Source organism: Parambassis ranga, unplaced genomic scaffold (assembly GCF_900634625.1).
Source record: "Parambassis ranga unplaced genomic scaffold, fParRan2.1 scaffold_21_arrow_ctg1, whole genome shotgun sequence".
NCBI classification, from domain to species: Eukaryota; Metazoa; Chordata; class Actinopteri; family Ambassidae; genus Parambassis; species Parambassis ranga.
In genome coordinates, this window is record NW_021144767.1 from 1376416 (window position 1) to 1392541 (window position 16126).

At 43.1% G+C, this 16126-nt stretch overlaps 1 pseudogene; it reads left to right on the forward strand.

Annotated features, from left to right (window-relative positions):
* Positions 1-651: 651 nt before the first annotated feature.
* Positions 652-14768, forward strand: LOC114429849 (dynein heavy chain 7, axonemal-like; annotated as a pseudogene).
* Positions 14769-16126: the final 1358 nt, after the last annotated feature.

Genomic DNA, 16126 nt, shown 5'->3' on the forward strand with positions numbered 1-16126 from the left:
GTCTCCTCGTTGTCAGTTTGTCGTGTGTTGTGCTGCTGTTTGATCCTGCATTACAGTGTCACTTTCTCTGTTCATGGTTGGTTGGTTAGTGTTAGTTCAGTTTTTGCCTTTTGGATTTTTGGGGATTTGTTTCAGCTTGCCTTTTGTTTAATAAACCTTTGCAGAAGGCAAACAACGCATTGGGTTCTTAGCAGCACCAAGGACTTGTTTTGAAAGAAGGTCAGGAGACACTAATACAACACGTCTGTTTTCAGACATTGCAAACTATCTTTCTTCAGTTAAGCTCTTTACCACCTGTCCAGCTCTACTCCTTGCCTTTTGTTTATTTGGTGGTATCTTAGCCTTTTGTTGCCTGCCCGTCAAACTGAACTCAAACCCTAACAGTTTTTTCAGCAATAACACAGAGCTGAGATAGCTCTGCTTCATGTTAAAGAGGAGAGAGCAATGGTCAGTTTATGGGTGTGTTCTGACATCTGTTAGCTAATATGCTCTGAATGTGGTTTTATTTCCAGCTGGCTTCTCGATGTACAAAACATTTACTTCTAGTATTTACTAGTGCCTTCCCAAAGCAATCCGGCGAACCTACTATCTTTCTTCAACTGTGCAGCAACTCTTATGACTTCCCAACTGCAGAGCCTTGCAATAGACTCAATGCAGGACTACACATGTCTGATTTCCCAAGATCCGGTAAGCTTCAATATTATAACAGTTTAGCAATGCAATGAGCTGAGCTGAAAAGATCATTTCATAAAGTCCTGTGCTGCACTTGTTTTTGTTTTGTTTTGCTCTCCACCATCTTAGCGCTAAGTCCATGCAAGTGAGCACCCAGGCTTTGTTCTCCTTTTGGTCCTTGAGGACAGGGAGGTCAAGTTTAAACCTGACTTCAAAATATACGAGGAGGCCTTCCTTAATGTCTATGAGCTCATGCTGAGGTCTGTCAGCATGGTACCTCGTGTGGAAACCAAATTGTACCCTGAGTGGGTAAGAAGACAAGGATAATATATAATAATATTGCAGTAATGTTAAGAGTAAGTTCATAAGTTCATAATCATTGTTTTGTTGTGGTAGGTAACCCATGTAGGTAGAAGCTGATGTTGGCAACTATGGGCGCACTCTATATAAGCTGGAAAAGGGCTTCAGTGACATGCCCCTTGTGATGAACATAGTGACCACCATAAAGGCTAAGGTGGATGATTTCAAGGAGCACATTCCTATGGTGCAGGTCAGAAAATGAACAACATGTATTACTAACAGAAGTCAGAATTGCTTAAACTACAAGTCTTTTGTATCATTGCATAGGTACTCTGCAACCCAGGCCTGCGTGAACGCCATTGGAATGCCATGTCAGACTTGGCTGGCATCTCCCTGCAACCATCTGAAGACCAGGCCTGTGTGTCTTACTTCCTGTCCATGCGCCTGGAACAGCACCTGGACAGCTTCAATGGCATCAGTGAGGCAGCCAGCAAGGAGTACTCCCTGGAGAAGGCCATGGAGAAAATGGCCACAGAGTGGAACGACATGGAGTTCAGCCTCTTGGCCTACAGAGAGACGGGCACCTCCATCCTGTCATCTGTGGATGAGGTCCAGATGCTTCTGGATGATCACATTGTTAAGACACAAACCATGAGGGGTTCACCATTCATTAAGCCCTTTGAGGAGGATATACAGTAAGAGAGCGGAGCAGTTGCTTTAGATTGACTGTGTTGAATAGCAGTCCATTGGCTATCAAGTACACACATATTTATCTTGTGTGACAGATTTTATTACGTGAGAATCCATCGTTTCAAGCCATAAGCTATGCACCCATGGCTGAAACAGTGGTTCAGACCAATCAGCATTAACCTGTTTCTGTAATAATCTGAGTATGTAAATTACAACACCCACAACAAAGCTAGCAGACCTCAGAGGTGCTTGAACCTTTTCATAATCGGATGAAAGGTAAAAAGATGTCAATGTGCTAATTGCATAAATCTAAATTATTTGTAAATTATATTGATTGCCAGTTGTCCTCAGCAGAGAAGTGAGAGGTGAGTGAGTGTAGATGTGTAGAATTAAGAAACAGCTTACATAGTTCTCATGTACCGGATACCTCTGCTCTGCTTAAATACTGAGTCAGTTTCATAAGTGTAGTCAAGAAACTCATTACTACACTGAGTTAGCCAAATGAAAATCATTGGTGAGATTGTTGGAGCATTGATTGGCAGGCATAGTTTCATCATGGATTCCCTGTAGCTTTTGTACTGTATCATGATAAAATAGATCAAATGCCAGAGGAAGAAGACTTTGATTATAATGAATGTAATGTTGCATGAAGACTTTATGATGCAATTATAGAGCTTTGTGGGGTAGAGAGGTTGTTACCACAGTGAGGGTATAGTCAATATCCTTTACAATGACCAATCCCAACCACTTGCTCCTGTTTGTAACTCTAGGCTGTAAACTAGTTGAAATTAAGCTGTAACATAATATAAGCACACAGAATTGATCATCATATTTCTCTACACTCTAGGGAATGGGAGGGTAAAATCCTGGATGAATGGCTAAAGGTGCAGTCCACCTGGCTTTACCTGGAGCCTATATTCAGCTCCCCAGACATCATGAAACAGGCTGAGGAGGGACGTCGCTTTGCAGCTGTTGATAAAACATGGAGAGAAACCATGAAACAAGTTTCTCTGGTAAGTTCGTTCATTTTTCACTTCATTTAGAGTTGAGTAACAGAGCACATCCATTTAGTGAACTCTCTGTGAAAGGACATGAGCTTCTTCAGTACTTTGATTCTCCAGCGGGGAATTTAATAATTAGAATATCAATATTACAGGACCACAAGTATATAGACCATGTGTACAATGTTAAGCCAAAAAAAGACAGTTACAACAGGCCTGACATGATTTAACAAGCAGAATGCTCCACAGTATATAGGGTCGTCTACTATAATCATATCAAGTTCAGTGCACAGCTCTGAAGCATGCGGCTGCATCAACATGGCCAGGTGGGCTGATACACACATAAACATAGCAGTGGGTGAGTGTGAAATACAGGACGGTCTCAGGCAGACACAGTACATGCAAAAAGCAGAATAAGGAAGAAGGACAGATAGAAGAGTGAATCAGCTGGAAAGGATAGGGAGCAAGGCAAAAACAACAGAACGAGAATAGACAGTGAGTGTAGCACCAGCATCGGCAAAGAGTTTCCAAAGGGTAATTGGCTGAAATGAGACACATCAATTTCAGGCAGTGTCCTCCAGGAAGCCCAGCCTGACTGCACCATCAAATAGAACTAGAAAAGCATTTCCTGAAGAAAATGCAAGTTTGATAGCTGCAGCTGAAGCATTGCTCTGAACGCTGATGTGAAGGAGAATCAGCAATCTGAATTTAAGAATTGAAAAAGATGAAGCTCTTATTTTTTAAAAGTAGTCTAAGTTGGAGACACAGGTGACTGTTATGGCCTCTCTACACTGTGCGATTTTTAGCGATCTTATAAGACCATTGGATGACACACTACATTGTTTTTGGCATTGTGACTTGATCCAAAAGATGTTTCACTCCACAATCACTGCGTAGTTTGTTCTTTTCATTTCTTTGTTACTCCAAATAAATGTGACCTGTCTTCATTTCATACCTGCTAACATATTCATGATGATTACCTGTCAGTTCAGAGGATATTGAAGTAGTGAACAGATGAGGTGTCATCTCAATCAGATAGGTTTAGATTATTGTACTGTGTGGAACATAAAGTATCTACTAAAAAATCAACTCTGTATTTTGATGTTCTGTGATCAGTGCTTCAAAGCAATGTTCTCTTCTGTCTGTATAGGACAAGCAGGTAGTGGCAGTAATAGCCATTGACAACATGCGGGAAAGGCTAAAAAAGTCAAACGAGTTGCTGGAAATGATCCTCAAAGGTCTTAACAACTACCTGGAGATGAAACGTCTCTATTTCCCACGGTTCTTCTTCCTCTCAAATGAGGAGCTGCTGGAAATCCTCTCAGAGGTGGAGACCATGTTTACCTTTGAGCACTTCTTATGAACCTATCAGCTGTATAATCACTCAGAATTTAGCTTCCCATGGTGTGATCAGTATTAATAAATCAGGGTTTTTGTCAGTTGTTTTGCAGTTGCTGCTTCAAGCTATGTGCTGCCATGTTTCTTGTCTCTTAGAGTCCTGACAGAAAATGGCTCATCTTTGGTGGCCCAGTGGACGCTGTGTGGATCGAGAACATGAACACGGTGCTTGATGACAACAAGAAGCTGTGTCTGATGAGCGGCGAGATCATTCAGATGTCACCCCAAATGAGCCTCATCTTTGAGCCGATGGACCTGGAGGTGGCATCACCAGCCACGGTGAGAGGCACTTTTATTTAACAGTGTTGGTATTCTTCCTAATCAACTGGCACAAGTGGCTAAGCTGTCTGATGAATTGTCAGTTGCCAAAACAAAAGACCTTTCCATTCGTGTCTTTTCCTTCCCTATGGCTCTTTGTTGTGAGGCAGGAATAAAGCGTTTTGCTTGCAGTACCTAGCTGCCTTAGGAGAACACCTTTGCACATCCCTCGCTGTACTTTCTTAATACAGACACTTCTATTTTTGATTCTTTATAGCCTGGCATCTGTCGCTTTCATCATGCCGAATGCAGAGGCATTGAAATTGTTGTGATCACAATGAACCCTTCTCACTTTGTGCATAGTGCTTGTTGATCTCTCTTCTCTTTCTGTCTATAAAGATTGATTTATATTATTTTGTACTTTCCTAAATTCTTTTCTCTGTTTCAACTTTCTGTGTCTCTCTTACTTATCTCTGCTCATAGTTTGCCTGTACTTCTTCTTGAAGCTAATCGTACTACAGGATTGCAATAACGGCTGCAGATAATCATTACAATATACTCTGCATGTCCGCCTCTAGGTCCTAGCACTTCATCCAATAGTTTTTAATAATGTGAATATTCCTTTGCTCGTACAGGGTACAAGTTGTATGTTCTCAGTTGTGATATATGTGCTTTGTTGCAGGTGTCTCGTATGATCTACATGGAGCCCCATATGCTTGGCTGGCGGCCTCTAATGCTGTCCTGGCTCAATACTCTGCCAACTACAGTCAATGCCACTCACAAAGACCTCATCATCGCCCTCTTTGACCGCATCCTGCCACCATGCCTGGAGTTCATACGAAAAGCCGCCAAGGTGCTGAGCTGATTGAACCTTCCTAACCCAGTTCAGATTTTACAGCTGGTTGCTATTTAATAATGTACCTAAATAAGTATTTTGAATCTTGATGGGTTCATATCTAATGTTAGACCTCTCTGGTGTTTTAGTTTTACCCTTCAGTTACACACACATACAGCTTACCTTGATCTGAGTTGTCTCTTTTTGATTGATTTCAGGAACTGTCTCCAACCTCTGACACCAATCTAGTAAGGTCCCTGATGAACCTGATGGACTGCATGATGGATGAGTTTCACCATGAAGCAAAGCTGAAGAATATGAAAGAGCAAGACATCTGCTCCTGGTTGGAGGTTTGTGCACGATTACTGTTAACAAGATCAGATTGTGAAAGGGTTAAGCGTATCGCTTGTTAAACAATTTGGTCACTGTCCTCACTTCTGTAACTGTGATGCCTACGAGGCCTGATTTAACAGACAGAGTAGAAAATGTCTGTTCATTCAAACGTGTGGGACTCAAATTTAAAGGAACAGCTGTGTGATATTCACATCAAATACAAAAGGGAATAGACATGATATCACCCCTTAAAGAACGCATTTTATCATGCAACTTCAAAACTTGATGCAGGCAATTCAATGTTGGAGCAGACAAGTAGGTAACAGTCTATTCAAGCTAAAAGTCAAACGGTGAGATAATCCTGCCTGTCACACACTGATAAGTGGAGGAGACCTACAGTAGTAGGACACTTGACACCAGTTTTAGTGAGTTATAGCTGTGAAACTAAAAATTAAATTGAATGTGAATCGTAAAAAAAGATTGAAATTGTTGTAATACTAAGTGTGGTGTCATTTAATCCCCCCGCCCCCAAGATATACAGATATAATAAACTAAAACAAAGCACATTTATTTTCAACTTTAGGGCTACTTTTCATCAGGTCTGCTTCCTTTAAGGTAGGGTAGGAGATTTTGAAAACTCAGTGAGAGTCGGCCAGATTTGGAAAGTAAACACACGCCCCTTTCTCTCGAGCTCACCCCGAAGCCACGCCTCCCAACCAGTCTGTGACTTCAGCCATCATGCACGTACCTCTCTGATGTACGCAGAGCAGCAAGAGAGTGACAACCAGCCAATCCTCCGTGCAGGGGTGAGGATTGGCTGATGTTCATTTTAAAGCAAAGCTGCCGAACTAATCGGTTGCTATCGGATTGTGAAGAGAAGTTACACTAATTTAACAAAAAGTGCATCAGAAGGAAATCTCCTACCCGACCTTTAAAGGCCCACACATAACAAAAGAGGTTTCAGCAGATGAGCTGATGCTGCTGCCCCCCTGCATGGCTTCCAATTGATTTTGTGCCTCTGAATCCTGTCTTTTATGGCACTGCTATTATCCCCCTGTGGCAACCTGCACTGATCAATGCCTTTCAGCCCTCACTCCTGTGTTTCTCATTATCAAAGTGTTTGTAACAGCAGCAGCTATCATGAGGCTGATAAGCCTTATTTCCAATTCCTACGGTATCCCTGCTGCGTTTTTTTCTCTTCTCTGTGGATTCTTTGTCTCTTGAAATAATCTGTACACGCCTTCATTTACATGGTTGGTGTACATTAAAATCACTGTTTCCAAGTCTCTCTGTGCCCTGACATTTCCAGCTGAAAATCCTAAAGTGCGTGTGAACATGATTTGTTATATACTTTTGCTACAGTGTGGCTTGTTACCTATTCTGTTGCCGACTAATAATGTACATTCCAAGAACTATCCTCTCCATTTGTTTGGTGTGTTATGATCTAAGGGTTTTATGGGCCCTGTAGGTTCTGACAAAAGAATGAAATGATGCCCTTAAATTCATGTGATGATTTGATCACATGAAAGTCGATCAACCTTATTAAAGGTAGATACCATGCAGCAGAGTTGTTACTCTGAAATATTATAAAAGTTGTCCTTTCCTTTTACAAAGGGCATCTTCGTGTTCAGCCTGGTGTGGTCAGTGGGCGCCAGCTGTGATGACATGGGCCGGGTCAAGTTTGACATGCTGGTAAGAGAGATACTGGAAGGCCCCTTAAGCCAGGACACCTTGACCCTCTACAACATTCTGGCCACTGTTGAGGCTCCACCCAAACAGCTGACCATTCCTCTGCCCACTGAGGGAACAGTCCACCAGTATTGCTTTATTAAAGAGGTAAGTCTTTGCTGCTTTTGCTGCTTGTGCAACTGAGCACAAGTTGAGTTACTTCTTGATGAACTACAAAAAAACTACATGTGGTTATACTGTAGTATAACTGACAACAGACACAAAGTGCAGTAGTTCTTCCCAAGGTGATTGATTGTTGGGGTAAGAAGATTCCAATGTACAGTATTTATTTAATATTTATTAAAGTAAAAGGTACCACAGAATTTAAGACGTCAATGTGCACATACCTATATTCTACTTAATGTCTACAATACAGACAAATAAGTGCGTATGCTCTATGTCATCAAATGTCCTTGACTAAAGTTTAGACCAAAGCAAAACTTGATATCCCAGTCTTTTACATCACAAATATATATCTTCCATTTTCTTCGGCAGGGCCCAGGCAGGTGGGAGCTTTGGACAGATAAGCTAAAGGCTGCTCCCCCCATATCCAAGGACATGCAGTTTAATGAGATCATTGTTCCCACTGAGAACACCGTGCGATACATGGCACTGATGGAGCTCCTTGTCACTCACCAGAAGCCTACTGTTGTCATTGGCCCCACTGGCACTGGCAAGAGTGTCTACATTACAGTGAGTCACCAATGTTTTGTTTTGATATGTTGATGTTAAGAAAGTCTTTCCCAGGAAATGTCAGATACGTAATTATGCTAGAAGTATAGCTGTGTTTTAAAACTTGGCAGCCTGGCCTGCCATAACCAGAGTCAGATTCACCCTGAAAATCATCTTCCAGAAATGGGCCTGGAATCCCTCACCTTCAGCAGGTTCCCCCAGCATCAGACTTTCTTATTAATGTATACTAATGTCTAGTATTTAACACCAAATGCCCCTAGGGCATCTGTTACATGTGTCTCTCTATCACACAGTCAGCTTCACTAGCTTTCTAACCCTGAATGTTGATACAGCATTCAGAGGTACAATTAATTAGCTTATATGTACTTTATTTCAATAGGAATAAGATTTGTGGACCGACATGGCTTTTTGTACTATGAAGATGTCTTTGTCAGCAGAAGTAATTGTTGAAAAAGCACTGTCCATGTGAGCATTCCTCTCTATGATGTCCCAGGATAGAGAGAATGCTCTGACCACACAAATCATTCCGACGAAGCACAGCAACAGACACCGGGTGTGAGACGAATACAGAGCATCTCTCAGCAGAGCTCTGACTCTTTATATCAAGGACTAATCCTCCCCTTCTTCCCTTTGCTTCATTAGTTCAACCATGTGCTCGAACTTGAGACTCTGGGGTGAGATCATCTCACTGAGGAGCTCTACTTGTTCTCCGCCTCCTGCTTGTCTGCGTATTTTTGAATATGAATTTCTGAATAGTTTTTTTCATACAGTGTGACCATTTCATTGTAAATGCATAGATGTTCATGTTGATTGAATACTGTAAACAGTGCTTATATCAAATATCTCTTGCCCAGGACTTCCTGTTGAATCAGCTGCAGAAGGATGTATACAGCCCATTATTTATCAACTTCTCAGCCCAGACTACAGCCGCCCAGACCCAAAACATTATCCTGTCCAAGCTAGATAAGCGCCGCAAAGGAGTGTTCGGCCCACCACTGGGGAAGAAAATGGTACAGCTCCTTCATCACTTCATGCTTTATATTTGAACAGCATGCAGTCATTCTGTTTTGGCAGTTGAACAGTGTGTGAAGCATACATGTTGAAATACAGTACAAAGGTGCATTGTTTTGATCAGTACATAATGTTACATCTTATCAGGTTGTGTTTGTGGATGATGTGAACATGCCAGCCATGGAGGTTTATGGTGCCCAGCCGCCGGTGGAGCTGCTGCGTCAGTGGCTGGATCACTGGAACTGGTATGACATGAAGGACTGCTCCATGATTAACCTGGTGGATATCCAGATCATGTGTGCTATGGGACCACCTGGTGAGTAGCAGCTGTGGAAACCTCAAGGTTCTTTAGTGGAAATATTATTGTTACATCAATTATGTTGTTTCAAAGCTCTTGATCTCTGTTTGGAGGATGAGTACAGTACTCTCTTCCTGTTACTTACCTTCTGCTAAAGTGCTCTGGAGTTAGTGTCTCCAACCTCTCCCTACTATTATGTGAACCTCCTCGGTGCCTTGAGGTTCTTACAAATAGAACGTGTTTATTACATCCGCCTCCACTGCAGCTACCAGTGTAAACATGAAAGCAGCCGTGTCCACTGAGGCTGCTGGCAGCGACAGATGAAACAGAAAGGGGTGGCTGCCGCTCTCGGCTGGCGGCAGTGCAACAGTATTTGCTGCTGGTGCCTGAGCTGACAGTTTTTCAGTGTTTTAAGTGTTGTGCGTCTCTGGTATTGTCTGATCAAACCCACACACTTGACAAAAATTACTGGCAAACATTTTTTTAAATTGTGTTTCTTTTTCTCTTGGTTCATTTCCATTTCTTAAATTGATGCCTAAATATGCTTTAAAGAGCAGAGACTTTATTCCACATGTGCAAAGCCAATTTCCCTTCAGAATACTGAATGTTAAAATACAGTATGAAATGACCTTCACCTGGACCGGACATACATGGTAAAATACAGCTTTCAGAATTGTTCTCTAGATTTTGTCCTGCTTGTGTTCTAGGTGGGGGGCGAAACGCAGTCACACCTCGCTTCCTGCGGCACTTCAACATGATCACCATTAATGACTTTGATGAGAAGACTATGTATACAATCTTCTCCAGGATCATAGATTGGCATTTTACCATAAGGTAACTATAGTGTATTATCTAGCATGCTCTGTGTGTTTTACTTAGAATGTTCATACCCAAACTACTACATATAGTCTACTAATGTACTGTGTAATACAACAGGTGCTGCCAGTTGTTTTTTAGAATCTACAATGCTGTGGAGGTAGAAAATAATACATTCCAGTTACTATATATAATTCATTTGTGTTTCAATACTTGGGAGGTTGATGTATTCTTTATCCTCTTTTCCCTGCACTGCTACATTGTTTACGGCAGAGACCACATATCCTAAAGCAGGTTTTAAATCCACCTAAACAATTACACAGATACATCACCTAATTTTAAGAGTTACTTCAGATGTTTTCGATGTTAGTGTTTATCAAAATCAAATCAAATTATGGTGCCTACTGTATGATTATGTAATACAAACTAATCTTAAATCCATCATTTCATTCACAGGTTTTCCTTTCCAAAGCAATTTGCAGCCCTGACTTCTCAAATTGTCAAAAGCACTGTGTCAGTGTACGAGGAAGCCACCAAGAACCTGCTACCAACTCCTACAAAGTCCCATTACTTGTTCAATCTGCGTGATGTCTCACGGGTGATCCAGGGCGTCTGCCTGTCCCGGCCGGAGACTGCGGCTGAGCCATCTGTCATTAAACGATTATGGGTCCATGAGGTAATGTTTTTACAGTACACATACAGTATAGAGAGCTAAATAAATAAGTAAAACTACTAACTAAAAATACCTTTTATGTTTAATCATTCTCAGGTCCTGAGAGTGTACTATGATCGACTGGTCTATGACAACGATCGGTCCTGGCTTGTAAGTCATTTGCAGGTAGTGTTTCAGGATCACATGAAGGAAAACTTCCACCAGCTCTTCCAGCATCTGGACCAGGACAGTGATGGAAAGGTCACTGAGGACGATCTGCGCAGCCTCATGTTTTGTGACTTCCATGACCCTAACCCTAACCCGGTGAGGTAAACATCCAAACTGCTAAGGGGTTCACATACTTAAAGGCATTTTTGATCAAAGAATTTCTTAATATGTGTGCATGAATGGATGAGCATGTCATAAACACATACAAAGCATGTTAGAAGTATGGATGCTAGTCTAGATGTATGGGTAGACAAATGGACATTGACAGGTGTATGGTGTAATCTGGTTTCTAGGTGCCTAACCTGTTTGCAGTTGACGAGAAGCAGCAAATCTGTGAGCAAATGCGTGTACTGGACCGGCAGCGTGATCGTGACAAACAAACCGATGGCAGCCCCCTGTCCCTGTTCAACATGTTTTTGGAGCGCTGTCGCACACAGCTGCACGTGGTGTTGGCCATGAGTCCCATTGGTGATGCTTTCAGGGACCGCTTGAGACGTTTTCCTGCCCTCGTTAACTGCTGCACCATAAACTGGTTCCAGGTGAGTATATGTGTGTATTGCATGAGATCTGGTATGCTGCTTGGCAAACAGTTAATCTTCTTGTTTACCACTAAACAGCAACAACATGTACTGTAGTTCGGCATGCATTCATTAGTAATTCATGACATTTCCCAGGAAAGAGTAAACAGTGTTCGAGGGCTGGTAACACAATGGCTTTTTTTTTTAGACTTGGCCTGAAGATGCTCTGCAGGCGGTGGCCTGCCGCTTCCTGGAGGATGTTGAGATGACAGATGAGACTCGGGATGATAACATGTGCAAGAGTTTCCACACCTCAACCATTGAGCTCTCACTCCGCTTTTTAAATGAGCTGCTGCGCCACAACTATGTCACTCCAACCTCGTACCTGGAGCTCATTTCCACCTTCAAAGCCCTGCTGAAGACAAAAAGAACGTAAGATCCATATGTCATTTTTGGGTCCATGGTGATTTGTGATTATGTTTAATGCTACATACTTAAATTAATTTTTTTTCCAAGTGAGGTGGTGAATCTGAAACATCGCTATGAAGTGGGTCTTGAAAAGCTGGAGTCAGCAGCAGACCAAGTGGCCACCATGCAGGTCGAGCTGGAGGCTCTACAGCCACAGCTGCTTGTGGCCAGCAAAAAGGTAGACGAGATGATGGTGGTGATTGAACATGAATCTGTAGAGGTGGCAGAGACAGAAAAGGTTGTGAAAGTGGACGAGTCTGTGGCAAATGAACAAGCCATGGCTGCCAAGGCCATCAAAGATGAATGTGATGCTGACCTGGCTAAAGCAATGCCTATCCTGGAGTCAGCCCTCGCTGCGCTGAATACACTCACAACTCAGGTAAAGTCAGAGATGGGTCCTCTTTCTTGTCTTCATACTCAAAAGCTGTATATCCTAGAATAGAGCAGTGAATAGGGCTTCTACTCTTTACAGGATATCACAGTGGTGAAGTCTATGAAAAGCCCACCCACAGCTGTCAAGCTGGTCATGGAGGCAATTTGCATTCTCAAAGGCATCAAGCCTGAGCGTATACCAGATCCCTCAGGCTCCGGTAAAAAGGTGGAGGACTATTGGGGCCCAGCTAAAAAGCTTTTGGGAGACTTAAGGTTTCTCCAAAGCCTCCATGAGTATGACAAGGACAACATCCCACCACATCTTATGACCATTATCCGTAATAAGTACATTACCAACTGGGATTTAGTACCAGAGAAGATTAAAACTGCATCTACTGCAGCTGAGGGCATGTGTAAGTGGGTGTGTGCGATGGACAAGTATGACGCGTAAGTAATGCTCTTCTCCTCCCGTGTTTTTAGTTATGAGAATGAATATTAAAATGAACATGAAGCTTAGTAAGTATCAAAGGAAAAATCATTTTCCTGGTGTGTACCATGCATGAGCTATGTCCCCAGTGATTCATCTAACACGACAGATCCAAGATGGGAATCATTACGGTTATATCAGTATTGTTCTGCACAATCTTAACTTGCAGAATTTTTTGGTGTCCTTACTAATTTCTGCTGATAAAATGCAAATGAGTTCATTGTTCTAGATTTTCTATGGTGTACATTGGTTTAAAATGTTCACCTTTGTATTGCCTGTGTTCTTCAGAGTGGCCAAGGAGGTAGCTCCTAAGAAAGAGAAGCTAGCACAGGCTGAGGGTGAGCTTAGTGTGGCCATGGAAAGCTTGCAGAAAAAGCAGGCTGCCCTAAAAGAAGTCCAAGATAAACTGGCCAAGCTTCAGGAAACTTTGGATGCTAATAAAAACAAAAAGGCTGACTTGGAGAATCAGGTTTGTAATCATATCTTGGTCTATTAGGAGAAAAGGCTGAATTTGAATAGCTTGTATAGAATAAATACATATTTAGTAGTCACAAGCTCCGGTGAACATAAATTGTTTCTGCTTCCTCTCTGGATGACGTCCTTCAGGTGGATTTGTGCAGTAAAAAGCTGGAGCGAGCTGAGCAGCTGATTGGAGGCTTGGGTGGAGAGAAAACGCGCTGGAGTGAGATGGCCTTGAATCTCGGACAGCTCTATGATAACCTGACCGGTGACATCCTCATCTCAGCAGGCATCGTGGCTTACCTGGGAGCCTTCACCTCCAGCTACAGACAGGTACAAACAGCTGGTGGAGCAGGTAGCACAGGGGAATTTTTTCAACTGTAAGGCTAATGTCACTTCCTAATGACTTTGTCTCTGCAAGGTGCTTTACTCCTATTCACAGCTCAGAGACAAGGCTAGTTTTTAGAAGGTCATCTTTGAAACTAGGTTACTTAGAAGGACACTAACACTCCACATTGGGACTATGTTTACATATATCTTTTTCATTGTAGTCACTACTACATCACAACAAAGTCACTACCAGTAATGTGTTCCTCCCCAGCAACAGACAAAGGAGTGGATGAGTCTTTGTAAGAGCAGAGGGATTCCCTGCTCGTCTAACATGTCTCTTATGAGCTCGCTGGGTGATCCAGTGAAGATCCGTGAATGGACCATTGCTGGCCTTCCATCTGACAGCTTCTCCATAGACAATGGCATCATAATCTCGTAAGTCCTATTCGGCAGGTGTCTTATCTATATTTGTACTGAGCAGCCAGTGTCTCAGAATTATAGAACAGAAACTTTCACTTAAGCAGCTCTTTAAAGGTGCTGTACACCTGCACACTGGGACAGAAAACAAACAAGCAAATCTGCTTTAAAACCTAAGCCTCACCTTACTCTGGGTGCTTATATATATATTGACACTGCTGGCTGCTGTTATTTTTTTCCACTAAGCATATGATTGCACTGATTGATTAACAGAAGATTGGGATTGTTTGGCCCGTGGTGCCATCCGTCTGTGACTGTTCATCCTTGAGCTGCTCTCTACATCTCAGTTATTGTCCCCTAATACACCCCAACTGCTCTGATGTCTCATGGTTAACAGATCTTTCAGTCTGACGAGGCAGACCCTTTTGATCACTCGGAGTGTGTGTTTGTGTACGTGTGTGTTATTTATAGTAATGCCAGACGGTGGCCTCTGATGATCGATCCCCAAGGACAGGCCAACAAGTGGGTAAAAAACATGGAGAAGGCCAACAGCCTGCACATTATTAAGCTGAGTGATGCTGGCTTTGTACGCACTCTGGAGAACTGCATCCAGTTTGGCACGCCTGGTAAGTATATATATGTCTATAGTTTGAGGCTTCTTCTGTTGTGGTGAGCCTCGCCTACCTTTCTGCAGTTCTTGTTACTGCCTGCTGAGGTCTCTCTTTACCACAAAAACGAATTGTTGTTGTGCAAAGAATGCTTTCTTCGTCTGTTCTCTGTTCTGCAGTGGGAGAGTTCAAATAACAATCTCACTGACAGAAGCATTCCAGTGAGTCTTTATTCAGACAACACTACTGCAAATCATACAAAGGAAAAATCAATGATACTCTGCACTTACATGGTTCCTGCCTTGTGTTACGGTAAAATGAAGATGTGTAGGCAGCTGTGGCTATTCTTTTTCAGTGTGTCTCTGTCCTGGTGCTACAGTGGTTGGTGGTGGTACGGAATCTGCTAAAGCAACTCTATGGCTGTGACATTACACACAAGCTAAATTCACTACAAACCCTGAGATCCCTCTGCAAAAGCACAAAACATAAAGCCCAGCTCTTGCAGTACTTCTCATAGGATTTTAAAGAAGCCATGAGAGTGAACATCATGAGAGGAATTAGAGTTAGAAACAGAGACCAGCCACACTGCCATTAAAAAGACATCTAAATAATGACCACACTCAGCCAGCCATTGGGCAGCAGTGGCTCAGTGGTATAGCAGGGTTGTCCAGTAACCTGAAGGTTACTTGCCCAAGGACACACAACAGTAACCTGTTGTGTGTCCTTGGGCAAGACACTTTACCTGCATAGCCTCCAGTGTACTCACTGGTGTATGGTGCTCTTTGCTGGGCTGCCTTAAGCAATTTCCCCATTGTGGGACTAATAAAGGTTTCAAATTTAATTTAATGGCCCTCTTCTGTCTGTGCACTCCCCTCCTCCGCACTCTCAGTCTCCACTCTTCACACCTCTCCAGGTTAGAAGACAGCTGAGCAAACTCCCCACCAGCAAGGCTGCTGGACCTGATGGTGTTAGCCCTCGGGTCCTCAAAGACTGTGCTGACCAGCTCTGTGGAGTGCTTCACCGGGTCTTCACCATGAGCCTGAGTCTCCAGCGGGTCCCTGTGCTGTGGAAGACGTCCTGCATAGTGCCGGTGCCGAAGACACCGCGGCCCAGTGGTTCTTCGGACTACCGACCAGTGGCACTGACGTCACACATCATGAAGACCCTGGAGAGACTCATTCTGGAACAGCTCCGGCCTACTGTTAGGCCTCACCTGGACCCTCTCCAGTTCGCCTACCAGCCCCAGCTGGGAGTTGAGGATGCCATCATCTACCTGCTGAACCGGGTCTACACCCACCTGGACAAGCCAGCGAGCACTGTGAGAGTCATGTTTTTTGACTTCTCCAGTGCCTTCAACACCATCAAGCCGGCTCTCCTGGGTGAGAAACTGACAGCGATGCAGGTAGAGCTCCCCCTTGTGTCATGGATTGTGGATTATCTAACTGGTAGACCACAGTATGTGCGGATGCAGCGGTGTTTGTCTGATACAGTGGTCAGCAGCACCGGAGCTCCACAAGGGACAGTCCTCTCTCCCTTCCTCTTCACGCTCTACAC